Consider the following 19986-nt stretch of genomic DNA (forward strand, 5'->3'; position numbering starts at 1 on the left):
AAAGGCACTACATAAATGCAATTTGTTTTTGTTTATGGAGGAAAGTCTTCACATTGAGGTTGGTGAGAAGGTGAGAACTCACTGCCAGTGAAGCTGGCAGAAAGCTTCTATGTGTTTTAAAGAGAATTTGATGCATACGTGAGAGAGGAACTAGTGGTGAATGAAGCGTTGAGGTGAGGGAGTTAGGATTGGGAGGATAGATGTGCACATGGAGTCTAAACACCTACATGGACCAGATGGATTGAATTGCCTGTTTTGATGCTTAGGATTGCATGTAATTGGAGTCCTGTAGCTCAGTGGTTAGAGCACTCGCCTCACAAGCGAGAGACCTGGGTTCAATTCCCGGCAGGGCGAAACCTTGGGCAAGTTTCCTTACTCCACATGCCTGATAATAATCCTTCAAAAGAAAAACAATAATAAACTTGGTCACTTCAATCCATGACTGTTTGTGGGACACTGCTGTACACAATTGGCTGCCGCATTTCGCCCACAAATATACAGTCAATTCACTTTACAGTCTATTCTGTGAAGCGCTTTGAGAAGGGTAGAAGTCGTGAAAAGCGCTATATCAAATGCAAAGATTATTATTATTATTATTATTGCCAGATCGACTTTCAGATCCCTTTATGCTTTTTCTCACTTTATGTGTGCAATCGTTACACCCACCCTCACCCTCTGGAGGCCAAGATCACAGAACATCACAGACCATTTGGCCCATCAAGTCAAGACTGTTTACCACAGCATTAGTCGCCTCATCTAATTCCACTTTTCTAAAATGGATGAGTCTTCGCTGTTGGTTGTTATGATTGTAAATCATTTTTGCATTTGTCATGGAAAATGCACTCAATTTGTTTCACTTTAAGCACTCTGTAATATGAAATTCTGCACTGTTTCTTCTTTGCTATGCTTTTACTCCGTGCCCCTGCAGAATGCTTATGTACTTCTAATTTTTGGAATGAATTTACTGACACAGATAACCTTTGATGCTGTTAATGCACTCAGCCTGAAAACCTCATCTTACCTAACTAAACTTAATTTGAGCTGCTCTTTCAATGGAAATGTGACCTTGTCTGGTATTACCAAGTGTACCACTAATTTGCCATAACTTTACATAGTGGAACGATTTCCTATTTTAATGAACCTTTTTTTCTCTTCCAAACCCAAACATGAAGGAACAACTTAGAGTACATTTTTGATTGAGTGTGATCCAATTAAGTAGTACAATAACATGTCTTGTGTGAGGCTGAGATATCCAGCCACAGAGGAAACACTGATGCTGAGGGTTTTATTGCTAGGTGCCTGATTATGAATAAGCATCTCTCAGACCATAGGCTTTTATTTAGAAGTGCCCCATAGGAGCTGCTGCTGTTATTTCATTGCTCCATCACCATGTTAAACATTAGTGTGAGGATTCAGGGTGAGGCAATAGCAAATACACTAGGATTTTCTGTTGCTTTGTGAGCTTGAACTGTGGCAAGTAATGAGATAAAACCTATGAGCACAAACTGCAAGCACAAAATGCACAATCACTACCCTTTACAGTGAATCCTGTGTAGCACCAGGAGATGTTTCAACAACCTGATCAGATGCTACAAAAAATGTAAGGATTACTATTATTATTATGATTATAGAGGAAAGTGAGATACTGAGTCTAAGCGAATAAATATTTCCATAAGTTAGCTGAACAAATATCTCATGAGTCTTATGTGAATGGAAAATGAGGGTTTCTGATTTCAAATTCCATTTCTCTACGTCCTCAATTCCCTTACTTCCCAAGTATCCAACTATCTCTCTTTAAAAAAAAATGGCCGATCTATTCTGATCTATTGTGCATTTAATGCAATTCCACATTCGTCACGTGTATGAAGAAGGCTTTTCTGACTTCACTTAGAACCAGTTGAGATCCAATCTCTCGCACCACAAATATGGTAAGACTCTATTCCCTTGTTCTGGATTAATATATCAGAGGAAAGGGTTGTTCACTACTTGGTTCAATTCTTTCATTATCTTGAACATTTAATCATAACCCTGTATTTCCTTATGCTCATATCCTCTGGTGCATGTATGTTCTTGGCAAGCTAATGTAAAACGTGCATTATAATGTGGTCTTTGAGCAGAAACCAGAAGGGAATTGTGTGTATGTTCTTTCAGTAGACTAACTGCCTCTGGTAAAATGTGCACCTGTTGTAAGTTTCCTTACATGTGTAATATCAGTGAGACATTAGTAAGCCGCAGGTTCAGATGATAAGACACATTTTTGTTAAAACCATAAATGGATCCCTGTAGCTCAGTGGTTAGAGCACTTGCCTCGCAAGTCAGAGACCTGGGTTCGTTTCCCAGCAGGGCAAAACCTTGGGCAAGTTTTCTTACTCCACACGCCAGATAATAATTCCTCAAGAAAAAAAAGCAATAATAACTTGGTCACTTCAATCCACAACTATTTGTGGGACACTGCTGTGCGGAATTGGCTGCTGCGTTTCGCTCACAAAATATATAGTCAATTCACTTTACAATATATTCTGTGAAGTGCTTTGAGATATCTAGAATATGTGAAAAACGCTACACCAAATGCAAGGATTAATATTATTATAAATGCGTCGCATACAGGAAAATGCCAGTCTCCTTTAACACCAAGTCTAACCTCCTGCTCTATAGTGAATTTGTTTTTGTTCTTTTAATACTACTTTTAATCAGTTTTGTTCTTTTAACACGACTGATAACTGATAAACTGTGTTGCACGTCTGCTATTCTACAACTGAGAGCCTCCTACACTGCCAGCAGAATCAGACATGTCTTTTTGATTTGGACTTTTGGAAACTCTGTTGGTTTTTAAGAGAAAATATTCCAGGTAAGTAAAGGGCTGAGAGGACCCCGATTTAACATCTCATCCAAAGGACGACACTCCAGCGATGCAATGCTCTTCCAGCACTGCATTGGAATGTGAGCCTAGTTGGTGAGCTAAAAGTCTCCACGTGGGGCTTGAACCCACAATTTTCCGACTCAAGAGATGAGAATGCTAATGACTGAGCCAAGTTTTAAGGTTCTTAATTGTGACATAGTTGGCCTGTTCAGATGCACATTAAGGATCCTGTGGCACTATCTGAAAAGAGAAGGGTGTTTCTCCCTGTGTCCTTGCTACGTGTAAATTCGCTACTGCATTTGCCCACAAAATACAGTTAGCACACTTTTCAGTAAATCCTGTGAAGTGTTTTGAGACTCCGCTATATTATTATATCTCAACATTTTCGTGTCCTGTAGCTCAGTGGTTAGAGTACTCGCTTTGCAAGCGAGAGACCTGAGTTCAATTCCAGGCAGGTCAGGGCGAAACCTTGGGCAAGTTTCCTTACTCCAAACGCCTAATAATAATCCCTCCAAAAACCCCAAACAATAATAAATTGGTCATTTTCAATCTACGACTGTTTGTGGGACATTGCTGTGCGCAATTGGCTGCCGCGTTCGCCCACAAATATACAGTCAATTCACTTTACAGTGTGTTCTGTGAAGCGCTTTGGGACGTCCTCCCGACGTGAAAAGCGCTATATCAAATGCAAGGATTATTATTATTATTATTATTATTAATCCCACTTTCCAGCTCTTTCCCCACAGCCCTTATGCACACTATTCGTTTCCTTCTTGTGTAAGTGAGAGAGACAGAGCAGTGTATGATTTAACCCTCCTCTGAAACACATCACTTTGGTAAAGTTCATTTTTAAATATGTGATATTTGTTTCTCTTGCAGTATTTTGAGATCAATTGAACAGCGCATTTTTGGGTAGGATTCTGTCTAAATAATTCAGCATAAAGTGTTACTGGGAGTCTTCTCAGCTAAATGACCTGCCACGTCCAGTTAGACATTCAATCCCGTCGTGTGACAGGCCTCTTCGTCTGCCCCCTGTAACAAACTAATGCACGCTGTACTTGTGAGGCAATGGGTTTTGTCAGACAATATGCGATCACATCTCTCCCTCCAGCAATTTCCAGATGATGCGCTCCACAATCCTCAACAGTCAAAGAATGTCACCAGGCTTTGCGTGTATGTGGGATTTCACCTAATGCTAGCAGGGGCTCCGGTTGACAGTGGCTGAAAAACTAGTGGCTGTTGAACTGACGCTGCTGTGAGGTATCTGCAGGAGTGATCGAGCTCTTCTGTCCAACCGCTTCCAGGGGAATGAGTGAATTAGCATCTCTCCAGCACACCTTGCCCCCATGCACATGTACAGGAAGATGATCCTCTTCGCAAAGTGGCCTAGCTGCACTGGATTGGCTCAAAGGTCTGCTGCAGGTAGCCTCTACAGTTCAAACATTACGAGTCCTGTAGCATAGTGGTTAGTGGGGCAAAACCTCAGGCAAGTTTCCTTACTCTGCACGTCTCTGTTTACCGAACAGTAAGTAGGAACCCAGTTGTTAATTGATTGGTGGATCGCTTACTGGGGGTAATAATCCTTCCAAAAAAAATACACATTTGGTCTCTCAATCCAAGTGGGACACTGTTATACGTAATTGGCTGCCCCGTTTTGCCACAAAATACACAGTTAATCCGTTTTACAATATATTCTGTGATGCTCTTTGAGACGTCTCAACGATGTTATCATGCGCTATACCAAATGTGAGTATTATTATTGTGGTGGTTAGTGTGCAAAGCCAATCATCTGCATAGAAAGCTGCTTTTCCAACCCGCTCAACATGTTCTTGTGGCTTCTTGCCATTTAATACACTGTTTACTTGTTAAAACGATGGGTGTGGGTACAAATGTCTGTTCACCTTTCTCTCTTCTGACTTCAAGTCTGTATTGTTGCGCATGTGACTGATATTATACATCTGTACCAGGAGCCACAATCTCCAATACCTGACTAATCAGCCGGGGTCTAACATACTCCCGGTGCAATTGGAATAGCAATCTTCCCTGGTGTATTTTTACATTCACCCCCCCCACCCCTTGGCTCCCACCTGCATCTCGGGTACCCAGCTGGCCAGCACTGTTAAGTGCTTTGAGATGTCCTGCCAACCAGAAGGCCTTATATAAATATACATTGTATTGTTTATGTGTATGTATATATGCGTGTACATGTATAGGTGTGTATTATAGTATATATATTTGTGTGTATGTATATGTGTATATAGGTATATAAGTGTATAATGTATGTGTGTATGTATAATATATACGTGTGTATATGTGTGTATTATATGTATCTATATTTATGTGTATGTATTATGGGTGTGAAGATGTGTATGTATAAGATCAAGTTGTGAGCACCACTGAAATGGTTTGGAGACAGCATCTGAAACCCACAGTCCATTCCGTACACCACAACAATACCCTCCCCAGACCGCTGCCACAGTTGACACTGGTTTTAGCTGTTGCAGTTTCACATCTGCCTGGACACCAGAACATTGATTTACTGATCGACTACATGCTGAGCTCCGTCTCACATAAAACGCCATTAGCATCCTTGGAAAAGTTCTGCCTGCTCATTAATCTTACTGAATGCGTCCGTATATCATTTTAATAACCCAACTGGTGACGGAAGTGACAAATACCTTAAGATCCCTGAGCTGTGGTGCAGACCTGGTGCTATAATTTAAACTCCAAATAATTCTCAACAGCTGCATGAAACACAATTAATGGCAGAATGGCTGATTAACAAGACCAAGCATCAAGGGATCAATGGATCGAAGGTCGCAGAGCGGCAGTGCAAACCTGATAACTGTTTCATAAATTTCATGAGGTGAAAGAATTGAAGAGAAACGTAATGCGCAAGATGCACTCAAGGGACTGCAAGGATGCGGACAATTATGGCTTTGTCGGCACTATGCTATATTAATTTAAAGCAGTCTCGGGACAGGGTTGTCTATGCACACGCTCTGCTTGTTGGCCTTCCCAACTCTTCCCTCCACAGGCTGCAGATAATCCAAAACTCTGCAGCCCCCCCGTGTCCTCTCCTGCACCAAACTCTGTGACCCCATCTCCTCCATTCTCGCCCGACTCCACTGGCTCCCTATCCTTCAGAGGATCCAGTTCAAGATCCTGGTCTTCACCAACAAAGCCCTCCATGGCCTCACTCCACCCTACTTCTGTGACCTCCTATCCCCCTTACAACCCCCTCACTCCTTCCGCTCAGCCGGCTCTGGCCTGCCCCACATCTCCTGACCCACCCACCCCACCATTGGCGGGAGAGCCTTCAGCACTCTGCCCCAACCTCCGGAATTCCATCCCCCAATCACTCCGCCTCAAGTCTGAAATGCTGTTGGGACATCCTCCCCCGACGTGAAAGGCACTATACATATGTAATCTTGTTGTTGTTGTCTGATGTAGAGTGCAGAGTTTTATTAATATACTGTACTCTGACTATGTGATGTGTACTCTGAGATGTGAGTGGAGCTAAAAAAAAAGGTTCCCACTGATCTCTTCAGGGAATTTAGGATTCCTGCCCGTCTAGCAGTGTTTATTCTCCTAAAAGAAAACACGCACGTATAGTAATAACAGACCTTGCATTTGACATAACTCTGATAAGCTTAAACAATCTCAAAGTGCTTCACAGCAATTACTGGTAAATGTAGTGACTGTACATTTGTAATCAAATGTGGCAACCAGTTGGTACACACAATGTCTTACAAAGGCCAATCTACAGTCAACCTCATTACTATGTGCCTTGCTGGAACCTGGTTTTACATTTCTGGTTTCCAAGTGGATCTTGCGCTATAAATATGGCCGATTTTCAGGTTGTCAGGTCGCCGCTGATACAATGCGCAGGAAGTTGAGGAAGGATAGAGGAATTAAAGGATAGAGGGATTAAGGGATATGGGATAGACTGGGTAAATGGAATTAGGTTAGAAGATCAGCCATGATCTTCTAACGGCAGGGCAGGTTCGAAGGGCCGAATGGCCTACTCCTGCTCCTACATCTTATGGTCTTATGGTCTAAGGTGATGTTAGTGCAGATCTGATAACTCAAAAGTTGGCCAATTTTCACACTCTGTTTCAATGTGGCGGCTGAAGAATTGGCCCCAGAAGACACTTCACCTGAGGTTGGACCCTTCAAGAATGCAGTGTCTCCCCAACACTGTGCTGGAAGATCATCTTAGACTGCATTCCTGACATGGAGCTTGAATCAATAGACACACACAAAACGTACCGCATGTACAACCACACTATGATTTCTGCACCTATTGTATGCCTATTTCTATATTCAGCGATGCATTAATAACAGTAATAATAAAAACACTTTCATTTGGTATGGAGACTTTCACATTGGGAGGATGTCCCAGAGCACTTCATAGAATATACCGTGAAGTGATGGGACTATGTGTTTGTGGGTGAACTAATCTCTAATTATGTCTCATTAGACATAATCTCACTCAAAATCTAGTTTATATTCTAAGCACACAGCAATGTCTCTCAAACAGACTTTCAGTGAATAACCAATTTTATCTGGAGGATTCTTGGCCTGGACACTGGCAGAAACGCCCAACTCTTTTTGGGTAAATGTCAATCATTTGACATTGGAGCATTATTTGTTACTCATTGCAACTGCAAATATATATGTATATTATATGAATATATATATCCATTAACTGTTTAAATCTCTAGCAAGTGGTGATAGGGAAAATGTGCTTATTCTGTATTGAAGACAGCCTTCGACCCAGAATTAAAGTGTTCATGTCTTGCAATATATTCATATTATTCAAATATTTACAGTGGTGATGAGCCGTGCAGTTAGAAATTTAAACTAGGTCCATGATAAATTGTTATTAAGCTAGCTTTTTGATTGGCAACCTAGTGTCTCTGCAGCTCATATCATTAACTGCGTGTCTGGCTCCATTTGTTGGTGAGTTACACGATCAGAAGATTGGTTCGGATGAAAAAGGCCCTTTGGAACTTCTTCATCTGAACCAATCTGATCCCATCCTTCCAGAACACCCACCCTACAACATCATTAGGTCCTGCCTGAGAACTCTTCTCTCAAGACTGAGGGGGGAATTAAGGGGGGAGAAATAGAAGATAGCCAGTAGCAGAAGGGAGTTTAGAAGGAATTTAACACAGATGGTGGTGAAAGTGTGAAACTTAATGGCCAAAGCTATGATTGAATATCAATTTAAGAAACCTGAAACATACTTGAGGGAGAAGGGAACAGTGGAGTATAAGTGAAGGGCTTAGCAGAGGTGGAGTCTTCTTTGGAGTATAAACACTGGCATGGGCTAGTTGGGCCTAGTGGCCTGTCTCCAGGCTGTTATCATTCCATGTACAGTAGAAGCCACTTTAACTGGACGCCACTTAACCAGTTACAGGGGCCTGATGTGTCCGGCTTAACTGGCTTCCACTGTAATTCTATGTAACTAACTCTCTACACTAAGCTGTGTTTCATAAAATTATTAATTTGGCAACTTGTAGCAAGCTCTGTGCAGACAGACAATGTGGTAACACAAAACTCCCACCGTATAATCTTAATCACTGCATTTTTGCAGATGAATGAAAATCAAAGGGTGCAAGATACTGTTTTAGTATTGAGTGCAGTAGTATTAACACCGAGGGAAGGCAGTGAGAATGGAATGAAAAGGGCCTTTGTGAAACTGTTGAAAGAAGTAATGAAGGATAACTGTAAATCTGTGTGGAAAATGTCACACCAATATTTTAATAAGTTCTGCAGAGCAGCAGTGCTGTCAGTCGATATGCTGTCGGCATAAGTCTCAGCCTCATGTTTAATTCAACCCAGAACCTGTAGAAGAATAACACTAAGTCAAAGCTTTATTAAAATTTCTTTGCTAAAATTCCATAGCAACCGTCATTAGGACTCTGAGCACAGGGTCGAGTTATAACGTATGCGTGTGGAGGGAGTGGTGGGAGGGGTGGGGGAAGAGGAAAAGAAAACGCAAAGCAAATTGATTCTTGGTATTACTTTTCAAATAACTGAAAGCAGCTGTAGACCATTGCAGTTCAGGACAAACAGTGAACTGCCGCATTTTTTTGTGTGGTCAGTGTAAATCTCAATCAATGACCTTTTCATTAATGTAATTTGCTTCAGGGTCCTGTACAATCTTGTTTGATATAAATTCTGCTTTGCTCAGGACTTCACGAGGCAAAAAAAACTGCCCCCAGTCATTAAGAATGCGACCTTGCACCATTTCTGTGGGACGTGCAGAAGGAGGCTAAGCAGAAGTTCAAGGCTTTTGACCCTCAGACAAACATGAATAATGAATGGAATTGGATCAAACGGTTTTAATACCCAGGTGCAATTTCTCCCCGAAGCTGAGCTTCACTGAGATCCACGAGTGTTCTATTCACCAGACTCACATCTGATTCCATCAATGTAAACCGAACAAAGAGCTTCTCAAACAAAAATTGGCAAGAGGAAATATAAAAGGATTCTTCTACGATTCAGTAAAACAAGGGAATGGATTCAATTTACAGAACATTGGATGAGTTATTAAAATCAGACTTTGTTTTGTGCTACCCGACAGTTTATGAAAATAGCTCGTGGTAAGATTCTGTCAGATAGGATCAAAACAATGGCATTGTGATCCTCACTTTTTACATTATTTACACATACACAGGCATTTACGCCTTATTATGAAAGCTCCTGCAGGCCAACATTCGCGGCAAGATGCTGCGCCAAATCATTATAATGCAGTGGGTGTCTTTATGATCATATTTTAACATAATACATCGAGAGTACATGGTAGTCTCTACATTCCTGTTATACCCGCACCTCAACAAACTCTCTTTCCCTCCCTCTCCCCCCCAACCCTACCCCCACCAACCCCCAGCAGAACAACTTCAAGAGCATAAATATAAGATAGCCACTAACTGATGTAAAAGGGAGTTAGGGAGGACATCAGCGTCCTGGGATGTCCTCCCAATGTGAAAGGCACTACATAAATGCAATTTGTTTTTGTTTATGGAGGAAAGTCTTCACATTGAGGTTGGTGAGAAGGTGAGAACTCACTGCCAGTGAAGCTGGCAGAAAGCTTCTATGTGTTTTAAAGAGAATTTGATGCATACGTGAGAGAGGAACTAGTGGTGAATGAAGCGTTGAGGTGAGGGAGTTAGGATTGGGAGGATAGATGTGCACATGGAGTCTAAACACCTACATGGACCAGATGGATTGAATTGCCTGTTTTGATGCTTAGGATTGCATGTAATTGGAGTCCTGTAGCTCAGTGGTTAGAGCACTCGCCTCACAAGCGAGAGACCTGGGTTCAATTCCCGGCAGGGCGAAACCTTGGGCAAGTTTCCTTACTCCACATGCCTGATAATAATCCTTCAAAAGAAAAACAATAATAAACTTGGTCACTTCAATCCATGACTGTTTGTGGGACACTGCTGTACACAATTGGCTGCCGCATTTCGCCCACAAATATACAGTCAATTCACTTTACAGTCTATTCTGTGAAGCGCTTTGAGAAGGGTAGAAGTCGTGAAAAGCGCTATATCAAATGCAAAGATTATTATTATTATTATTATTGCCAGATCGACTTTCAGATCCCTTTATGCTTTTTCTCACTTTATGTGTGCAATCGTTACACCCACCCTCACCCTCTGGAGGCCAAGATCACAGAACATCACAGACCATTTGGCCCATCAAGTCAAGACTGTTTACCACAGCATTAGTCGCCTCATCTAATTCCACTTTTCTAAAATGGATGAGTCTTCGCTGTTGGTTGTTATGATTGTAAATCATTTTTGCATTTGTCATGGAAAATGCACTCAATTTGTTTCACTTTAAGCACTCTGTAATATGAAATTCTGCACTGTTTCTTCTTTGCTATGCTTTTACTCCGTGCCCCTGCAGAATGCTTATGTACTTCTAATTTTTGGAATGAATTTACTGACACAGATAACCTTTGATGCTGTTAATGCACTCAGCCTGAAAACCTCATCTTACCTAACTAAACTTAATTTGAGCTGCTCTTTCAATGGAAATGTGACCTTGTCTGGTATTACCAAGTGTACCACTAATTTGCCATAACTTTACATAGTGGAACGATTTCCTATTTTAATGAACCTTTTTTTCTCTTCCAAACCCAAACATGAAGGAACAACTTAGAGTACATTTTTGATTGAGTGTGATCCAATTAAGTAGTACAATAACATGTCTTGTGTGAGGCTGAGATATCCAGCCACAGAGGAAACACTGATGCTGAGGGTTTTATTGCTAGGTGCCTGATTATGAATAAGCATCTCTCAGACCATAGGCTTTTATTTAGAAGTGCCCCATAGGAGCTGCTGCTGTTATTTCATTGCTCCATCACCATGTTAAACATTAGTGTGAGGATTCAGGGTGAGGCAATAGCAAATACACTAGGATTTTCTGTTGCTTTGTGAGCTTGAACTGTGGCAAGTAATGAGATAAAACCTATGAGCACAAACTGCAAGCACAAAATGCACAATCACTACCCTTTACAGTGAATCCTGTGTAGCACCAGGAGATGTTTCAACAACCTGATCAGATGCTACAAAAAATGTAAGGATTACTATTATTATTATGATTATAGAGGAAAGTGAGATACTGAGTCTAAGCGAATAAATATTTCCATAAGTTAGCTGAACAAATATCTCATGAGTCTTATGTGAATGGAAAATGAGGGTTTCTGATTTCAAATTCCATTTCTCTACGTCCTCAATTCCCTTACTTCCCAAGTATCCAACTATCTCTCTTTAAAAAAAAATGGCCGATCTATTCTGATCTATTGTGCATTTAATGCAATTCCACATTCGTCACGTGTATGAAGAAGGCTTTTCTGACTTCACTTAGAACCAGTTGAGATCCAATCTCTCGCACCACAAATATGGTAAGACTCTATTCCTTGTTCTGGATTAATATATCAGAGGAAAGGGTTGTTCACTACTTGGTTCAATTCTTTCATTATCTTGAACATTTAATCATAACCCTGTATTTCCTTATGCTCATATCCTCTGGTGCATGTATGTTCTTGGCAAGCTAATGTAAAACGTGCATTATAATGTGGTCTTTGAGCAGAAACCAGAAGGGAATTGTGTGTATGTTCTTTCAGTAGACTAACTGCCTCTGGTAAAATGTGCACCTGTTGTAAGTTTCCTTACATGTGTAATATCAGTGAGACATTAGTAAGCCGCAGGTTCAGATGATAAGACACATTTTTGTTAAAACCATAAATGGATCCCTGTAGCTCAGTGGTTAGAGCACTTGCCTCGCAAGTCAGAGACCTGGGTTCGTTTCCCAGCAGGGCAAAACCTTGGGCAAGTTTTCTTACTCCACACGCCAGATAATAATTCCTCAAGAAAAAAAAGCAATAATAACTTGGTCACTTCAATCCACAACTATTTGTGGGACACTGCTGTGCGGAATTGGCTGCTGCGTTTCGCTCACAAAATATATAGTCAATTCACTTTACAATATATTCTGTGAAGTGCTTTGAGATATCTAGAATATGTGAAAAACGCTACACCAAATGCAAGGATTAATATTATTATAAATGCGTCGCATACAGGAAAATGCCAGTCTCCTTTAACACCAAGTCTAACCTCCTGCTCTATAGTGAATTTGTTTTTGTTCTTTTAATACTACTTTTAATCAGTTTTGTTCTTTTAACACGACTGATAACTGATAAACTGTGTTGCACGTCTGCTATTCTACAACTGAGAGCCTCCTACACTGCCAGCAGAATCAGACATGTCTTTTTGATTTGGACTTTTGGAAACTCTGTTGGTTTTTAAGAGAAAATATTCCAGGTAAGTAAAGGGCTGAGAGGACCCCGATTTAACATCTCATCCAAAGGACGACACTCCAGCGATGCAATGCTCTTCCAGCACTGCATTGGAATGTGAGCCTAGTTGGTGAGCTAAAAGTCTCCACGTGGGGCTTGAACCCACAATTTTCCGACTCAAGAGATGAGAATGCTAATGACTGAGCCAAGTTTTAAGGTTCTTAATTGTGACATAGTTGGCCTGTTCAGATGCACATTAAGGATCCTGTGGCACTATCTGAAAAGAGAAGGGTGTTTCTCCTGTGTCCTTGCTACGTGTAAATTGCTACTGCATTTGCCCACAAAATACAGTTAGCACACTTTTCAGTAAATCCTGTGAAGTGTTTTGAGACTCCGCTATATTATTATATCTCAACATTTTCGTGTCCTGTAGCTCAGTGGTTAGAGTACTCGCTTTGCAAGCGAGAGACCTGAGTTCAATTCCAGGCAGGTCAGGGCGAAACCTTGGGCAAGTTTCCTTACTCCAAACGCCTAATAATAATCCCTCCAAAAACCCCAAACAATAATAAATTGGTCATTTTCAATCTACGACTGTTTGTGGGACATTGCTGTGCGCAATTGGCTGCCGCGTTCGCCCACAAAATATACAGTCAATTCACTTTACAGTGTGTTCTGTGAAGCGCTTTGGGACGTCCTCCGACGTGAAAAGCGCTATATCAAATGCAAGGATTATTATTATTATTATTATTATTAATCCACTTTCCAGCTCTTTCCCCACAGCCCTTATGCACACTATTCGTTTCCTTCTTGTGTAAGTGAGAGAGACAGAGCAGTGTATGATTTAACCCTCCTCTGAAACACATCACTTTGGTAAAGTTCATTTTTAAATATGTGATATTTGTTTCTCTTGCAGTATTTTGAGATCAATTGAACAGCGCATTTTTGGGTAGGATTCTGTCTAAATAATTCAGCATAAAGTGTTACTGGGAGTCTTCTCAGCTAAATGACCTGCCACGTCCAGTTAGACATTCAATCCCGTCGTGTGACAGGCCTCTTCGTCTGCCCCCTGTAACAAACTAATGCACGCTGTACTTGTGAGGCAATGGGTTTTGTCAGACAATATGCGATCACATCTCTCCCTCCAGCAATTTCCAGATGATGCGCTCCACAATCCTCAACAGTCAAAGAATGTCACCAGGCTTTGCGTGTATGTGGGATTTCACCTAATGCTAGCAGGGGCTCCGGTTGACAGTGGCTGAAAAACTAGTGGCTGTTGAACTGACGCTGCTGTGAGGTATCTGCAGGAGTGATCGAGCTCTTCTGTCCAACCGCTTCCAGGGGAATGAGTGAATTAGCATCTCTCCAGCACACCTTGCCCCCATGCACATGTACAGGAAGATGATCCTCTTCGCAAAGTGGCCTAGCTGCACTGGATTGGCTCAAAGGTCTGCTGCAGGTAGCCTCTACAGTTCAAACATTACGAGTCCTGTAGCATAGTGGTTAGTGGGGCAAAACCTCAGGCAAGTTTCCTTACTCTGCACGTCTCTGTTTACCGAACAGTAAGTAGGAACCCAGTTGTTAATTGATTGGTGGATCGCTTACTGGGGTAATAATCCTTCCAAAAAAAATACACATTTGGTCTCTCAATCCAAGTGGGACACTGTTATACGTAATTGGCTGCCCCGTTTTGCCACAAAATACACAGTTAATCCGTTTTACAATATATTCTGTGATGCTCTTTGAGACGTCTCAACGATGTTATCATGCGCTATACCAAATGTGAGTATTATTATTGTGGTGGTTAGTGTGCAAAGCCAATCATCTGCATAGAAAGCTGCTTTTCCAACCCGCTCAAATGTTCTTGTGGCTTCTTGCCATTTAATACACTGTTTACTTGTTAAAACGATGGGTGTGGGTACAAATGTCTGTTCACCTTTCTCTCTTCTGACTTCAAGTCTGTATTGTTGCGCATGTGACTGATATATACATCTGTACCAGGAGCCACAATCTCCAATACCTGACTAATCAGCCGGGTCTAACATACTCCCGGTGCAATTGGAATAGCAATCTTCCCTGGTGTATTTTTACATTCACCCCCACCCCTTGGCTCCCACCTGCATCTCGGGTACCCAGCTGGCCAGCACTGTTAAGTGCTTTGAGATGTCCTGCCAACCAGAAGGCCTTATATAAATATACATTGTATTGTTTATGTGTATGTATATATGCGTGTACATGTATAGGTGTGTATTATAGTATATATATTTGTGTGTATGTATATGTGTATATAGGTATATAAGTGTATAATGTATGTGTGTATGTATAATATATACGTGTGTATATGTGTGTATTATATGTATCTATATTTATGTGTATGTATTATGGGTGTGAAGATGTGTATGTATAAGATCAAGTTGTGAGCACCACTGAAATGGTTTGGAGACAGCATCTGAAACCCACAGTCCATTCCGTACACCACAACAATACCCTCCCCAGACCGCTGCCACAGTTGACACTGGTTTTAGCTGTTGCAGTTTCACATCTGCCTGGACACCAGAACATTGATTTACTGATCGACTACATGCTGAGCTCCGTCTCACATAAAACGCCATTAGCATCCTTGGAAAAGTTCTGCCTGCTCATTAATCTTACTGAATGCGTCCGTATATCATTTTAATAACCCAACTGGTGACGGAAGTGACAAATACCTTAAGATCCCTGAGCTGTGGTGCAGACCTGGTGCTATAATTTAAACTCCAAATAATTCTCAACAGCTGCATGAAACACAATTAATGGCAGAATGGCTGATTAACAAGACCAAGCATCAAGGGATCAATGGATCGAAGGTCGCAGAGCGGCAGTGCAAACCTGATAACTGTTTCATAAATTTCATGAGGTGAAAGAATTGAAGAGAAACGTAATGCGCAAGATGCACTCAAGGGACTGCAAGGATGCGGACAATTATGGCTTTGTCGGCACTATGCTATATTAATTTAAAGCAGTCTCGGGACAGGGTTGTCTATGCACACGCTCTGCTTGTTGGCCTTCCCAACTCTTCCCTCCACAGGCTGCAGATAATCCAAAACTCTGCAGCCCCCCCGTGTCCTCTCCTGCACCAAACTCTGTGACCCCATCTCCTCCATTCTCGCCCGACTCCACTGGCTCCCTATCCTTCAGAGGATCCAGTTCAAGATCCTGGTCTTCACCAACAAAGCCCTCCATGGCCTCACTCCACCCTACTTCTGTGACCTCCTATCCCCCTTAAAACCCCCTCACTCCTTCCGCTCAGCCGGCTCTGGCCTGCCCCACATCTCCTGACCCACCCACCCCACCATTGGCGGAGAGCCTTCAGCACTCTGCCCCCAACCTCCGGAATTCCATCCCCCAATCACTCCGCCTCAAGTCTGAAATGCTGTTGGGACATCCTCCCGACGTGAAAGGCACTATACATATGTAATCTTGTTGTTGTTGTCTGATGTAGAGTGCAGAGTTTTATTAATATACTGTACTCTGACTATGTGATGTGTACTCTGAGATGTGAGTGGAGCTAAAAAAAAAGGTTCCCACTGATCTCTTCAGGGAATTTAGGATTCCTGCCCGTCTAGCAGTGTTTATTCTCCTAAAAGAAAACACGCACGTATAGTAATAACAGACCTTGCATTTGACATAACTCTGATAAGCTTAAACAATCTCAAAGTGCTTCACAGCAATTACTGGTAAATGTAGTGACTGTACATTTGTAATCAAATGTGGCAACCAGTTGGTACACACAATGTCTTACAAAGGCCAATCTACAGTCAACCTCATTACTATGTGCCTTGCTGGAACCTGGTTTTACATTTCTGGTTTCCAAGTGGATCTTGCGCTATAAATATGGCCGATTTTCAAATTCGTAGCCATCAGGGCTGGATTAAGGGATCTGACGGCCCTAAAACAGATCACATCTCAGTGGTACACAGGGTGACGAGATACCCACGAGCAGATTATAGTGAGTACAACTTTTTTGAGGTATCTGCTTGTTGCCTTGAGTTTCTGCAGAGTTTCCAGTTTATTTTTAAATTCAATCTTCTGTGAGAAACATTCAGCTGCCCTATCGACAAGCTCCCTAACTTTAGCGGATTGTGTGCATCACACCGTGACGATTACTGAGCTGGGTGAGGAGGTTTTCTGTACACTGCTGTGGAATACAGGCACTGAGTTTGTTACTAATACCCAATAACAAAACGACACTTAACAAATCAGTGGAAGCAAACATACTTTGTTTCCAAGCTAAACCAAGGCAGGATAAGCCATTTTCAGTAGTAGGGGAAGGGTTGAGAGCATTAATGAACTTAAGAAATGGGTATGGCAAATCACTGCCAATTTTGGGAAGCTGCTCTAAGCTCATGTGAACTGCACAGCAAAGATAGAAACACTGAGCTTGCTATGGAGCCGAACACTATGATAGCTGAAAATTGTAGTCAGAGGTTAATTGGAATGAACATCTTTATAGCACGCTAACTGGAACAGAGGCTGATGAGTGAGAAACTTAATAGATCTCAAACATTTCAGTGTAATTATTCTGCAGTGTATCGCATTGCTTCGTCTCTCAATACCTTGACCCTCAAGTCATCGCCAATCTGTGATAATTTCAATAAGTCTTCTTGTCAGCCGAGGCTGTTTGGTCAGTTGGGTGTTTGACATATGCGGAAACACATTAAAATGCTCAAGGGTATCCAGACCAGACAGAGAGTTCCATATATGTATACTACCTTCAAATAGAAATATTCCTATGTTTGGAAATTTCCATGTGAAGGCAGATATTATATAGGCAAGGGCTAATCTGCACCAGTACATCCCATGAAAAGCAATAGGACCGGTCAGTCTATTTTGTGGCTGAGAGAGAGATATTGGCGAAGTCTTCTTTGAAATAGTGCCATAGCAACAAAACATGCAAGATAGTGCCTTGTTTTAACACCTCATCCACTGAATGGCAACATTAAGCCCTGCATGCAGAACCCACGCTAGATGACAAGATCAAGCCCCAAACTGCGGCTTTATCTAACATATTTCTGACCCAGAAGCAACACTACTACCAACTGAAATAAACTGATAGTGAAACAGGAACAGATTCAAATCTTTATTCTTTCAAATATCTAAAGTTTGGTCCATTTCAGACATTGGATATTACAGTATTAAAAGTAACGTAACATGTGGTTAGTTGCCCCTAGTTACTGTGGATAATACTGAGGATTTGAATTTCAGATACTGGCAGGAGAATTCTTTGTTCATCCCAAGTAACTTTGTTCCAAGCTTAGCCTTGATATATGCATCAAAGAAGTACTATCTTGCCACTACCTTGCCACCAATTCCCTTTACAGCTCTAAATCAGGTTACATTTTTCTACTGTCTTTTGAATCCCATTTACACATGTTATACATATCCATTAGGTACACTCTGAGTCATCTTCTCTCAAAACTGAAAAGCTTTTGTCTAATGGTTGATCATAGCTCGTTCCTCTAACAATTGGGATCATCCCTGTGGCTTTCTTCTGTACTGCCTCTGGAACCTGGCAGCCAACCTATGTCATGGTGACCAGAATTATATGCAGTACTCAAGGTACAGTCTGACCTGAACATTGTACAGTCTGAATATGATGTTTAGTGATCTAAACTCAATTGATTCAGGAATATAGCCAGCATCTTGTTTGCCTTGTCTATTGACATTGTGTTCTGACAAAATCTGGCATAGTTAAGGAATACTTTTGGATTCCTTAATGATGGAATCCCATTTGAATCCATCTCATGTTGGAGCCCACCATCTGTTTATAGAATCGGTCCAATTTTTCACATTATTTGCATCAAAAGCCATTTAATCACAACATTTTTAATGTATTAAAAACAAGTTAAAGAAAGGATATTTACTAGACTGTATTAATTATGTATCTTCGGCATGCATTTTCAAAAAACTGAGTACATATGTGGAGAAATTCTATAATTTATGTAGCATTTCAGAGAATCTAGAATTTGACAATTTTTTAAATACAGCCTTAATTTTAAAGCTGGTTTTATGTAAGTTCTATGTACATATTTTAAAAGTCTTCAAAGTTAAGACCAAAGTGAACAATTTGACAAATTCTGGATGCTCTAAGATAATAATAATAACAAAAAATAGCATTTGTATAGTGTCTTTCATGTAGGGAGGATGTCCAAGTTACTTAATTAATAATAATAGTTGCATGTGGACTGTGAATTGGCGTGAATCTGTATTCGTAAGCCAAGGTGGCAATCCATTTGCGCACAGCAATGTCCCACAAACATCCATGCAACGAAAGTCCAATTTTTATTTGGGGAAAGGTTGACCAAAATACAGGCAGAAACTCCTAGATTAATTGAGTGTATCTACACCCAGGTGCAATTTCTCCCCGAAGCTGAGCTTCACTGAGATCCACGAGTGTTCTATTCACCAGACTCACATCTGATTCCATCAATGTAAACCGAACAAAGAGCTTCTCAAACAAACATCGGCAAGAGGAAATATAAAAGGATTCTTCTACGATTCAGTAAAACAAGGGAATGGATTCAATTTACAGAACATTGGATGAGTTATTAAAATCAGACTTTGTTTTTGTGCTACCCGACAGTTTATGAAAATAGCTCGTGGTAAGATTCTGTCAGATAGGATCAAAACAATGGCATTGTGATCCTCACTTTTTACATTATTTACACATACACAGGCATTTACGCCTTATTATGAAAGCTCCTGCAGGCCAACATTCGCGGCAAGATGCTGCGCCAAATCATTATAATGCAGTGGGTGTCTTTATCATCATATTTTAACATAATACATCGAGAGTACATGGTAGTCTCTACATTCCTGTTATACCCGCACCTCAACAAACTCTCTTTCCCTCCCTCTCCCCCCCAACCCTACCCCCACCAACCCCCAGCAGAACAACTTCAAGAGCATAAATATAAGATAGCCACTAACTGATGTAAAAGGGAGTTAGGGAGGACATCAGCGTCCTGGGATGTCCTCCCAATGTGAAAGGCACTATATAAATGCAATTTGTTTTTGTTTATGGAGGAAAGTCTTCACATTGAGGTTGGTGAGAAGGTGAGAACTCACTGCCAGTGAAGCTGGCAGAAAGCTTCTATGTGTTTTAAAGAGAATTTGATGCATACGTGAGAGAGAGGAACTAGTGGGGAATGAAGCGTTGAGGTGAGGGAGTTAGGATTGGGAGGATAGATGTGCACATGGAGTCTAAACACCTACATGGACCAGATGGATTGAATTGCCTGTTTTGATGCTTAGGATTGCATGTAATTGG

The 19986-nt window shown here is 41.2% G+C and overlaps 2 non-coding genes across 2 annotated transcripts; both read left to right on the forward strand.

The window, feature by feature from the left end:
- Positions 1-282: 282 nt before the first annotated feature.
- On the forward strand, positions 283-354 carry trnav-cac. The gene has a single exon. It is a non-coding gene; the product is annotated as a tRNA-Val (tRNA).
- Positions 355-10140: 9786 nt separating this feature from the next.
- trnav-cac lies at positions 10141-10212 on the forward strand. The gene has a single exon. It is a non-coding gene; the product is annotated as a tRNA-Val (tRNA).
- The last annotated feature ends 9774 nt before the right edge of the window (positions 10213-19986 follow it).

Source organism: Callorhinchus milii, unplaced genomic scaffold, assembly GCF_018977255.1.
Source record: "Callorhinchus milii isolate IMCB2004 unplaced genomic scaffold, IMCB_Cmil_1.0 Scaffold9, whole genome shotgun sequence".
Taxonomy (NCBI): domain Eukaryota; kingdom Metazoa; phylum Chordata; class Chondrichthyes; order Chimaeriformes; family Callorhinchidae; genus Callorhinchus; species Callorhinchus milii.